Source organism: Galeopterus variegatus, unplaced genomic scaffold (assembly GCF_000696425.1).
Source record: "Galeopterus variegatus unplaced genomic scaffold, G_variegatus-3.0.2 Scaffold330, whole genome shotgun sequence".
Classification (NCBI taxonomy): domain Eukaryota; kingdom Metazoa; phylum Chordata; class Mammalia; order Dermoptera; family Cynocephalidae; genus Galeopterus; species Galeopterus variegatus.
Window position 1 is genome coordinate 345,671 of NW_007726441.1, and position 12,177 is coordinate 357,847.

At 34.3% G+C, this 12,177-nt stretch overlaps 1 protein-coding gene across 1 annotated transcript in view; it reads left to right on the forward strand.

Moving 5' to 3' along the window:
* LOC103586306 (chromosome unknown open reading frame, human C4orf22) overlaps positions 1 to 12,177 on the forward strand; it is a gene marked incomplete at its 3' end in the record, with an annotated part of 573,134 nt that overhangs the window by 194,949 nt on the left and 366,008 nt on the right. The window lies entirely within an intron of this gene.

The following is a 12,177-nucleotide window of genomic DNA, read 5'->3' on the forward strand; positions in this document are numbered from 1 at the left end:
TCAGGTCTGATAGTACCACTCTTTTCCTCTTGGCTCTCCAGGCATGGGCGTGCTAAGCTCTTCCTACTGTGGCTAATCCGTGTGTATTTTCACTGTCCCCGTGAACTCCCTTAACCTTGCTGATGTCTCTCTTTATTATTTTCTCTTCCCTTAAGCCCTTTAAGTATTTAATTTGTTTTCTGCTGGGACACTGGCTGAGAAAGTAAACTACCAGATGTGGACAATGAGGAATAAAGTCTCGGGATTCAATATATTTTGTCTTGTATCTTCAGGCAGATGGTGTGCAGTTAACTGTTTATATTGGGAAAGTCTTCTAATAGATTTCTTTAAAAATATTCTATAATATAAAGTTGTTTGAAAAATGTTTGAATTAATCCATTTTTTTCGTTTTAATATTATAACCTTCAAGAAGAGAGGAAAAGTTTTTCAGAACTTTCAACTTGGTCTCAGGTTTAGGAGAAATCTGGTAATTCATAAGAAAGGTGAACGGACTGATGAGAAACTTAAAATCTGCATGTCTAATAAAAGAGAACTGATAAGTGGGAGTTGAAATGACTGATGAGTAATAATGGAAGGGTTTAACAAAATTACATATGCAAAATAATATTCAAATTCGATTTTATTCTATATACAGTCAACAAGTAATAAAAAAATAAAAATATCCTTTCACATAACATTAATTTCCTATTGTTAGACATAAATCTATCAAAATATATGTAAGACATTAAGAAAAAACACTATAAATCCATATTTAGAGACCTCCAAAGAAATAAGTGATGAGATCTTCATTTTCTTGTTTGTAAGCCACAATATTATAAAGATGTTATTCCCCATGAATTAGAAATTCAAATAAAAATCTCTACAGGTTTTTAAAAATAGAAACTGACAAGTGGATTAAAAAAATTCTATGGAAACGCAAAGAAGAACTGAAACCTTTTAAAGAAAGGAAGATAAGATGCCTCTCTCAGACATCAGATTTATTTTAAATGCTCAGTAATTGAGCGTGATATTGACATGGAGATAGATAAGTAGAAACTGGAATAAAACGGAGAAGCCAGAAACATCTATGAATATGTACAGATCATATGTATAGATACTTGATACATGATAAAAGTGGCATTGCAGGTTCTTTTCAGTAAAATTTAAAAACATAGCATAACCTCAGAGAGGAGAAAGATGTGTTTAAGTTAAACTGGAAAAAAAGTCAATAATAATAAAAGAAAATTTTGATATACTGACATACACTCAAATTAAGATCTTCCAACCATTAAAAAGTACCGAAAGAGAGCAAAAATACAAGCTACATGTAGGATAATATACTTACAGTTCATATAATAAAAATCAAATATCCAGAATATTTGAAGAACTCCCACAAATTAAGAAGAAATAAATAACTCAATAGTAAAGTGAACGAAAGACTGGAATGGGCATTTTGCATAAGAGGAAATTCATATGGCCAAATATCATATACAAGTAATCAGGGAAATTGACATAGTACAAATTGACATAGTACAAACACACTAGTTTGCTTAATATTAGAAAGTCTTAAATACCATATGCTGACAATGATGTGGAGCAAAAGGAACTTTCATTGGTGGTGGGATTGTAAACTGATTCAACTATTTTGCAAACAAGTTGGCATTATTTTGTAAAATTGGATTTACAAATATCCTATAACATAGCTATTCTATTGCTAGCTATAGATCTTAGAGGAATTTATACTTAGGTACATGTACAGAAAATTCTAACAGCATGTTTATAATAGACCCAAATAAGAAACTATTCCAAAGTACATAATAACAAAACAAATAGTTGTATATTCACACAAAAGAATACAATGAGAATGAAGTACAGCTACATGTACTAACATATATGGAAAATTAAAAAAAAAACTAATGAAAGAAGCAATATATTACAAATTCATACTTTGTGATTTTATTTTATAAAAAATTCAGAAGCAGACAAAATTAAAGTATAGTATTTAGGGGTATATACTTAAGTGATAAAAGGGAATGGTGACTGTAAAAGTTGAAGACTGAAATAAAGAAAAAGCACAAGAGTGACTATCATAAAAGTAAGAAGGTGGTTATCTCTGGCAGAGGAGGTGGGGAGATGGGATTGTGAGCAGGGAGGAGTGAGCAAAAATTTCTAGGATGTAGTCATTGTTCTTTTTCTTTGTCTACGGGATGAGTTACAGGGGTTGGCTTTGTAGTAATTTATTAGACTCTGTATTTAATGATTATGCACTTTCTATAAATGCTTGTTGTACTCCACACTTTTAAAAGTTAAAATCATCTTATATTGAGTATATTATTTTAGCATAAATTTATATTCAAGATAAGGAAGAGGAAGTTTTTCTTCATGCTTTTTGAGGCACATCTCCATGGTCTATTTCATTTAGGTCTTTTTGTGATTATTGGGCTTGAAATTGTTCACACCTTGCTATAAAGAGCTGGAGAAGAACAAATAGCTGATTTCAGTAACTTAATCTTACATATTTCAGGAGGTGGAAGACATGCTAATCTACCCCACATGATGAAGGAAAACTTGAAGTAGTTCCAAATTGTACAAAAGAGGTGGTAAGACAAACAAGACACAATATGGCGAGAAAATAAATAAAATGTAGAAAATGGATCCTGAAATGTGAAAGCACATGCTGTGGACTGAAGTGTGTTCCCCAAAATTCATATGTTGAATCCCCTAACCTCCAATGTGATGGTATTTATAGATGCTGCCTTTGGGAATTAATTAGGTTTAGATGAGACCATGGGGGTGGGGCCCTCATGATAGGATTAACACCCTTAAAAAAGAAGAGACACCAGAGAGCTTGCTCTTGGTTTCTGTGGGAACACAGTAAGAAGGCAGCAGTCTGAAAACCAAGAGAGAGCCCTCACCAGAAATTTGTTATGCTGACACACTGATCTCTCACTTCCAGCCTCCAGAACTGTGATAAGATAAATTTCTGTTGTTTACACCACACAGTGTGTGGGTATTTTGTTATGGCAGCCCAGACTGACATATACAGAGCAAATGCATAATAATGCATTGAGAGAAGGAATGTGAAGATTTATAAGCATAAGAGATAAGCATGAAGCATTTTGTGTGAGGAAAAGTAGAATTTTCCTCTCCTAATACATGTAAAGAACAAAGCAAAAAAGGTATCATGTTTTCTTGAAGAAAATATACAAAAAGATTATGTTTCTGACTGAGCAATAGGTGCCATACATAAAAATACAGCAAAAACACGCCTCCCATATTTAATTCTCAAACAAATTATCTAAAAAGCTACACACTGTAGTAAATAAAATCATGTTTTTTTTGTTTGCAAATAATTTTTCATTTTTGCTTCTAAAAATTAAATTTAAATTATTTGAGACCATACAAATATAAATATGTGCAAATAGTTCTGTCATTAAATTTATCTATGGAAATAAGGCTACAGTATTTCTGAAAACTACTTTTTCGTAGATAATTTTGCTTATTTCTTAAGTATATAATATCATGGATTTTTTATAGTGCACCTTTGTCTACTATTTTTAACTTTTCATTAATTTTTTCCAAACCAAGTATGTGAAACATTTTAAATAATTAAAGCACATAGAGATTGAATTACATGTTCAAATAAGTGCTAGTGAGTTGAATGTAAATTCTAGAAATGTAAAATGTAGACTATGTGGTAGTTAATTGGCTTTAAAAGAAATCAAATGTACCTCTGAACAGTGCAGTTGATCAGAATTCCCATCTAGACTGGGATGTTGACTATGGCTGATTAGCTTTCTGTAGAAGTCTCAAGACCAAGGGATTCAAACTCCCAAGGTAACATCCAGATGAAGGTGTCATACCTTACCCTACTCCCATACACCCCTGCTAATTTAAGTCTTTTCTTCCCAGTGAATTTTCAGTATTTTCATAAAAATATTGTGATATAAATATGGTGCTGTGATATATCATAAGGCTTCACTATAGTAGAATAAAGATGTAGAATCAGTGAGATCTAGAGTAAAAGCTGAATAGCAGCTAATTATAATCAAGTTATTTAACTCCATTAAATTTCTCTTCATCTCTAAAATGGAAATAAATGCATCCCTTTTTAGGGCTTGATTTGAGGATAATTGAAAGTGTTTACAAAATGCCTAGTATTTTGTCTTGGACAAGGATAGTGCCCAACAGCTAAAAAGTACTGCTATTAAAATAGATTCAATCCCAGTTTTGATTTAGTGATTATTCAGAAACTGCTTATTAGAACACATCATAATGATTGAATCTTGCTTATTAAACACTCCCAATTATCCATTTAAAATCCTATAATCATTAATAAGTATTACATATTTACTAAAAGAGTTTATCTTTAAAATAAGTGAACTCTTAGAAAAATGTTTACTAGAGGTGGAAAAGGGGGAAAGGGAAGAGATCAGGGAGAAATTGGGTAACGGACACCAAAAATTATGTTTTGTAATGATGTTAATAATCCTGATTTGATCATCACATATTGTATACAGATATTGATTGTCAACTCTGTATTCCACAAACATGTATAATCAATTATGTTTCAATTAAAAAAAAATAAGAGAACTATTAGGAAAATAACTCTTGAAAATAAACTTATGGAGAGGCCTGAGAGCCACCCCAAGTCAGCCGTGTCGGAAAAGGCAGGCACTGTAGGACCCCCCAGCCCAGGCCAGTGCCCACTGCCCAGAGAGGCCTGAGAGCTGCCAGGCCCACACACTCTGAGTCAGCTGTGCTGGAAGAGGCAGGCACCATGGGACCCCTAGCCCAGAACAGTCCCCACTGCCCAGAGAGGCCCGAGAGCTGACGGGCCCACATACACTGAGTCAGCTGCACTGGAAGAAGCAGGTGACATGGGACCCCCAGCCCAGTGCAGTCCCTGCTACACAGAGGGGCCTGAGAGCCACCAGGCCTATACGCCCTGAGCCAGCCTTGCCAGAACAGGCAGGCACTGCAAGACCCCCATCCCAGGCTAGTTCCTGCTGCCTGGAATTGGCAGTCCCTTCAGGATCCAGGCCAGACATCAGGGTGGAATGAGTGGAGCATGATACCCCTTATCACAATGACTAAACACCAAAGGAAAGATACCGGAAATATGAAAAATCAAAAAGTACATCACCACCAAAGGAAAATAATAACTCTCAAGCCCTGGATCCTATAGAACATGAAATTTTTGAAATGACTGACAAGGAATTTAGAGCAACAATTCTAAGGAAACTAAATGAGATGCAAGAAAACTCAGTTAGACAACATAATGAAATGAGAAAAAAATATACAGGATCTGAAAAAATGTACAAAGAAAATAAACACCCAGTAGCAGAGCTTGTGGAGCTGCAGAATTCAATGAAATAAAAAACACCACAGAGAGTCTAACAAGCAGGCTAGAACAAGCACAAGAGAGAATTTCTGACCTTGAAGACAGGGTATTTGAATTAACACAGGCAGACCAGAAAAAAGAAAAAAGAATTTAAAAAACTGAAGAAAATCTAAGAGAGATAACAGACAACCTTAAGCACTCAAATATCCAAATCACGGGCATTCTAGAAGGGAGGAAAAAGGAAATAGCATCGAAAACATATTCAACAGAATAATAGCAGAAAATTTCCCAGGTATAGGGAAAGTCACAGATCGTCTGATTCAGGAGGACTAAAGATCCCCAAACATATTCAACCCAAAAAGGTCCTTTCCAAGACATGTGATAGTCAAACTGGCAAAACTCAAAGACAAAGAGATAATCTTAAAAGGAGCAAGAGAGAAGCAGCAACTCACTTATAAGGACGCCCCAATCAGACTAACATCAGACTTTTCATCAGAAATCCTAAAAGCCTGAGAAGAATGGGATGATGTATTCAAAATACTAGAGGACAAAAATTGCTAGCCAAGAATACTTTACCAAGCGATGCTATCCTTCCAAAACGAAGTACAAATAGTATATTTCTCAGACACACAAAAACTATGGGAGTTCACAATCGCACGACCAGCCTTACAAGAATTTCTCGAGGGAGTACTGAGTTTGGTACCTGAAAAACAAGCATCATTACCATGAATACTCAAGAAAGAATAAAACCTACCAGTAAAACGAAAATGCTAACAATAAAGAGAAAAAATAGTTTATCTCCCACCCGAAGAAATGAACAAATTCAGGAGACAAACAGAAAATTAGAAAGAAAGGAACAAAAGGTATAGAAGACATCTAAACAAAAATCAGTAAAATGCTAGGAGTAAATCAACACCTTTTAATAACAGCTCTAAAGGTAAAGAGATTAAATTTCCCATTAAAAAGACACAGACTGACTGACTGGATTACAAAGATGGACCCAACAATATGCTGCCTTTGAGAGACACCTCACCTGTAAAGACTCACATAGACTAAGAGTGAAAGGGTGGAAAAAGATATACCCTGCAAATAGAAATAAAAAACGAGCTGGAGTAGCTATTCTTATATCAGATAGAATAGACTTTAAACCAAACACCATAGAAAGAGGTAAGGATGACCACTACATAGTGATAAAAGGATCTATCAATCAAGAAGACATGCCAATCATAAATATATGCACACTCAATGTCAGAGCAGCCAGATTTATAAAGCAAACACTATTAGATTTAAAGAATGAGATAGACACTAACACCATAATAGCAGGGGACCTGAGCACTCCACTCTCAACATTGGAAAGATTATCTAGGGAAAAAATCAATAAAAAACCATAAGGTCTAAAAAACACTTTAGACCAATTGGACTGGACAGATATCTACAGAACATTCCATCCAACAATGTAGGAACATTCATTCTTCTCGTCAGCACGAGGAACATTCTCCAGGATAGACCACATTTTAGGTTACGAAGCAAGTCTAAACAAATCCAAAAAAATGGAATAATTCCATGTATTTTTCTCTGATGACAATGGATTAAAATTAGAAATCAGTAATAAACAATACTCTGGAAACTATACAAACACATGGAAATTAAACATTCTACTTAATGACATTTGGGTCAAAGAAGAAATTAAACAGGAAATCAAAAAATTCCTTGAAACTAATGAAAATAATGACACATCATACCAAAATCTGTGGGATACTGCAAAAGCAGTACTAAGGGAGAAATTTATTCCATTAAATGATTATTACTTCAGAAGAATGGAAAGATGGCAAATAAACAACCTAACACTTCACCTTAAAGATCTAGAAAAACAAGAACAATCCATACCCAAAGTTAGTGGACAGAGAGCAATAATTAAGATCTGAACAGAACTAAATGAAATAGAAACCAAAAACAATACAAAAGATCAATGCAACAAAAAGTTGTTTTTTTTTAAAGATAAGTAATATTGACAAACCTTTAGCAAGACTAACTACCAAGAGAGAAGACCCAAATAACAAAAATTAGAAATAAAAAAGGTGATATTACAACTGACACCTCAGAAATACAAGGAATCATTGGAGACTACTATAAACAACTATATGCTAAAAAATTAAAAATCTGGAGGAAATGGAAAAATTTCTGGACACATACAAGCTACCAAAACTGAGCCAAGAAAATAGAGAAAATCTGAACAGACCAATAACAATAAAAGAGATTGAAGCTGTTACCAGAAGTCTCCCACAAACCTTCAAAGAGGAATTGATACCAATTCTCTACAAACTATTCCAAAAGATTGAAACAGAGGCCATTCTCCCAAACTCATTCTATGAGGCAAACATCACCCTGATACCAAAACTAGACAAAGATACATCAAAAATAGAAAACTACCAGCCAATGTCCTTGATGAATATAGATGTAAAAATTCTCAATAAAATACTAGCTAACAGAATATAGCAATACATACACAAAATTATGCACCATGATCAAGTGGGATTCATCCCAGGGATGCAAGGTTGGTTCAACATATGCAAATCAATAAATGTGATACATCACATCAATCAAAGAAAAGACAAAAACCATATGATTATCTCTACAAATGCTGAAAAAGCATTTGACAAAATTCAACATTCATTCATGATAACGACTCTCTACAAGTTAGGTATAGATGGAAAGTATCCCAAAACAATTAAGCCATATATAATAAGCCCACTGCCAATATCATCCAAAATGGGGAAAAGCTGAAAGAACAGAAACTAGACAAGGATTCTCACTCTCACCACTCTTATTCAACATAGTGTTGGAAGTACTAGCCAGAACAATCAGAGAAGAGAAGGAAATAAAGGGCATCCTGATTGGAAAAGATGAAGTCAAACTGTCCCTGTTTGTGGATGATAAGATCTGATATATTGAACAGCCTAAAACCTCTACCAAAAAAAAAAAAAAAACTCTTAGAGCTGATAAATGATTTCAGCAAAGTTGCAGGATACAAAATCAACATGCAAAAATCAGTAGCATTTCTGTACTCCAACAGTGAACATGCAGAAAAAGAAACCAAGAAAGCTGGCCCATTTACAATAGCCACTAAAAAAATAAAATACTCATGAATAAAGTTAACCAAAGATGTGAAAAATCTCTACAATGAGAGCTACAAACCACTGTTGAGAGAAATTAAAGAGAGAAGAAGAGGGATGGAAGAAGAGGGAAAGGTATCCCATGCTCTTGGATCAGAAGAATTTACACTGTGAAAATGTCCTTATTACCCAAAGTCATCTAGAGATTCAATGTATTCCCCATCAACATTCTAATGACATTTTTCTCAGAAATGGAAAATACTATCTAGACATTTATATGGAATAACAAGAGACCACACATAGCCAAAGCAATCCTGAGCAAAAAAAAAAAAAAAAAAAAAAAAATGCTGGAAGCATAACACTACCTGACTTTAAACTATATTACAAAGTTATAATAACCAAAACAGCATGGTATGGGCATAAAAGAGACACATGGATATCAATGGAATAGAATAGAGAATCCAGAAACTAACCCATACACCTACAACCATCTGATCTTTGACAAAGGCACAAAGTCTACACACTGGAGAAGAGACTGCCTCTTCAGCAAATGGTGCTGGGAAAACTGGATATTAATATGTAGGAGAATGAAACTAGATCTGTACCTCTCACCACATACCAAAATCAACTCAAAATGGATTAAAGAATTAAATATACATCCTGAAACAATAAAAGTCCTTAAGGAAAACCTAGGGGCAACACTCCAGGAAATAGGAGTGGGTGCATACTTCATGAATATGACCCCAAAAGCACAGGCAACTAAAGGAAAAATAAACAAATGGAATTATTTTAAACTAAAAATCTTCTGCACAGCAAAAGAAACAATCAACAGAGTGAAAAGACAACCAACAGAATGAGAGAAGATATTTGCAAAATATACATCTGACAAAGGATTAATATCGAGATTATACAAGGAACTCAAACAACTTTATGGCAAAAAACCAAATAACCCAATTAAAAAATGGGCAATGGAGCTGGAAGTCATTTCTCAAAGGAAGATATACGAATGGCCAACAGACACATGAAAAAATGCTCAACATCACTCAGCAAATCAAAACCACTTTGATATACCATCTCACTCCAGTCAGGATGGCTAATATCCAAAAGACTGAAAATGATAAGTGCTGGAGAGGTTGTGGAGAAAAAGGAACTCTAATACACTCTTGGTGGGACTGCAAAATGGTGCAGCCTTTATGGAAAATGGTATGGGGGTTCCTCAAACAATCGCAGATAGATCTACCATATGACCCAGCTATTCCACTCCTGGGAATATACCCAGAGGAATGGAAATCATCTTGCCAAAAGGATACCTGCACTCCATTGTTCATTGCAGCACTATTTACAATAGCCAAGAGTTGGAACCAGCCCAAATGTCCATCATCAGATGAGTAGATAAGGAAAATGTGGTATATCTACACAATGGAATATTATTCTGCTATAAAAAAGAATGAAATACTGCCATTCGCAACAACATGGATGGATTTAGAGAAAATTATGTTAAGTGAAACAAGTCAGGCACAAAAAGAGAAATACTACATGTTCTCACTTAATTGTGGGAGCTAAAAATAAACAAATAAACACAAACAAATAAGGGGTGGGGGGAAGAAGGTACAGCAATTACAATTCCTTGAACTTGTTAAGACAAGTGAACAGATATGATGTGGGAGGGGAGGGGAGAGAGGGAAGGGGAAAGAGGAACAGGTGAAGGGTCTCGAAAATCAACTATAATGTATATTGAGAAGTTAAAATGAAAAAAATAATAAATTTCTACTTTTAACAGTTTTCTGAATTTTTTCTCTTTTTAAATCTGTTCTTTCTCTTTGAGTGTTAATCTAATAACATGAATGTGTGTGATACGATACACGAACAATGTACTTACACTGTAAAACCAGTAGCCTAATTTTTGAGGATTAAAAATATGCTTACCGTCATTCATGTAGGATTATATAAATACCTTTAGTTAATGATTAAACAGCTGGTAAAAATTAACTCATCCATATAACTTTTACCCCATACTGAAAGTGTAGTGGAGTGTAAACAACAAAGATGGAGTATTTGCCTTTATAAAACTTATAACTCTAAGATTTGTAACAGACCTACTCCACTTCTTGAGGAAGTGACTCTTTTTGTAATATTTATTTAAGCAAGGTTTCTCAGGTCACTGACTCTTAAATAAACCTAGTTAAATAAGAGTAGTGCACGTTAAAGATTTAAGAATTCCTTACCACACACTCTGCATTAACTTTTTCTTTTCCAATATTTCCTCTTGCTGAGAAGTTTCAGGTTTTCAGCTGCAGGATGGTAATAAAAATGATAAGTTTTTTTCTCTCCTGCAAATGGCATAGGGGCCATAGACTCTTATTCTCTCTGTTTCCAATTTATATAATAAAAATACTTGTATCTTCCTCATAGAGTTTGTAGGAAATGATTTAAGTCTGTGTAAAATTAGAATAATAGTAAAAAATGAACAGTATAGTTTAAGGTATATTGTCAGTATAATAGAACATTTCTTAACTGATTGTAAATTAATGATTGGTGGTTGGTGATACAGTATAGTCACTTTAAATGACAAGTTTTACATCTGAGAGGGGGATTAGAAATTATTTAGCCCATCATGAAACACAGGTTAAAAGAATGTGATGACTCGGAGTAATCAGTTGGTAGTTGGCTGGGATTTAAAGATTGAAGTCCTATCTCTTATTTTAATTTAATTTCCATTACCTCATGTTTCCATTTAAAAGACTTATCCTCTGATGGTTTAAAAAAGAATTTATTTTCATTATGTAAATAAAAAAGTCCCCTGGGAAATCCTTAGACTATTACATATAAGGCTAAAGTCCAATTTCATCACCAAGCCAATCACACAACATCTTTTTCAGAAGGGTAAGCAAATTTCATATGGTGAATTATTTGTTTGGATTAGGTTAAAAATAATAGAAAAACCCTAATATTACAGTGGCTGAAACAAAATATAAATTCTTTTCAGTCTCATATTCGAGAAGTTCAGATGGAGTCAATCAAGGCTGTGTTGGTGCTTCAAGGTCAGGGGCCCTATTCCTTTCTCTTATTTCTCCATAATAGTGGCCTCCAATTTAAATTCAAGATGGCAGCTGGAGTTATGGTCCTTATATTGCATTCTACCTATAGGAAAAAATGATGCCTCTCCCCTCTGTAAGTCCACTTCCTAGAAGTTGCACATCATTTTCACTAGGATCCCATTGTGCAAATTTAGTCGCATGAACATAACTTTCTTCAGAGAAGCTAAGAAATGTGGTCATTATTCCAGGCAGCTGTATGTCCAGGTAAAAACTGAGGCTTTCATTTTTATGGAACAAGGGAGAACAGTGTCTGCCATAGTAAGTATCCAGGTGCAGCAAGAATTCAACTGCCTATTACTACATTTTTCTGTCCATCCCAGACATCTGCTGAAAACCTCAGCCATTAGCAAGAAAGCCAGGCTTGGCAGAATATTAGGAATTTCTTCCCTATTAGTGAATGGTACCTAGAAATCTATTCTTCTGGTATTTTGTGTCTTATATACCTGGAAACAATTTTCATCTTTTTTGGCACTCTCATAAACATCCATTCCCAGGAACAAGAAGAACAACAGAAATAAAACAGTAAGTTGCAAAATATGTAATAAAATGAACAACTTACCTTATGATACCATATATATTTTTATGAGTACACAGATATATACACGTAAACTGTAGAAAATAACCTTGAAAGCACATATGCAAA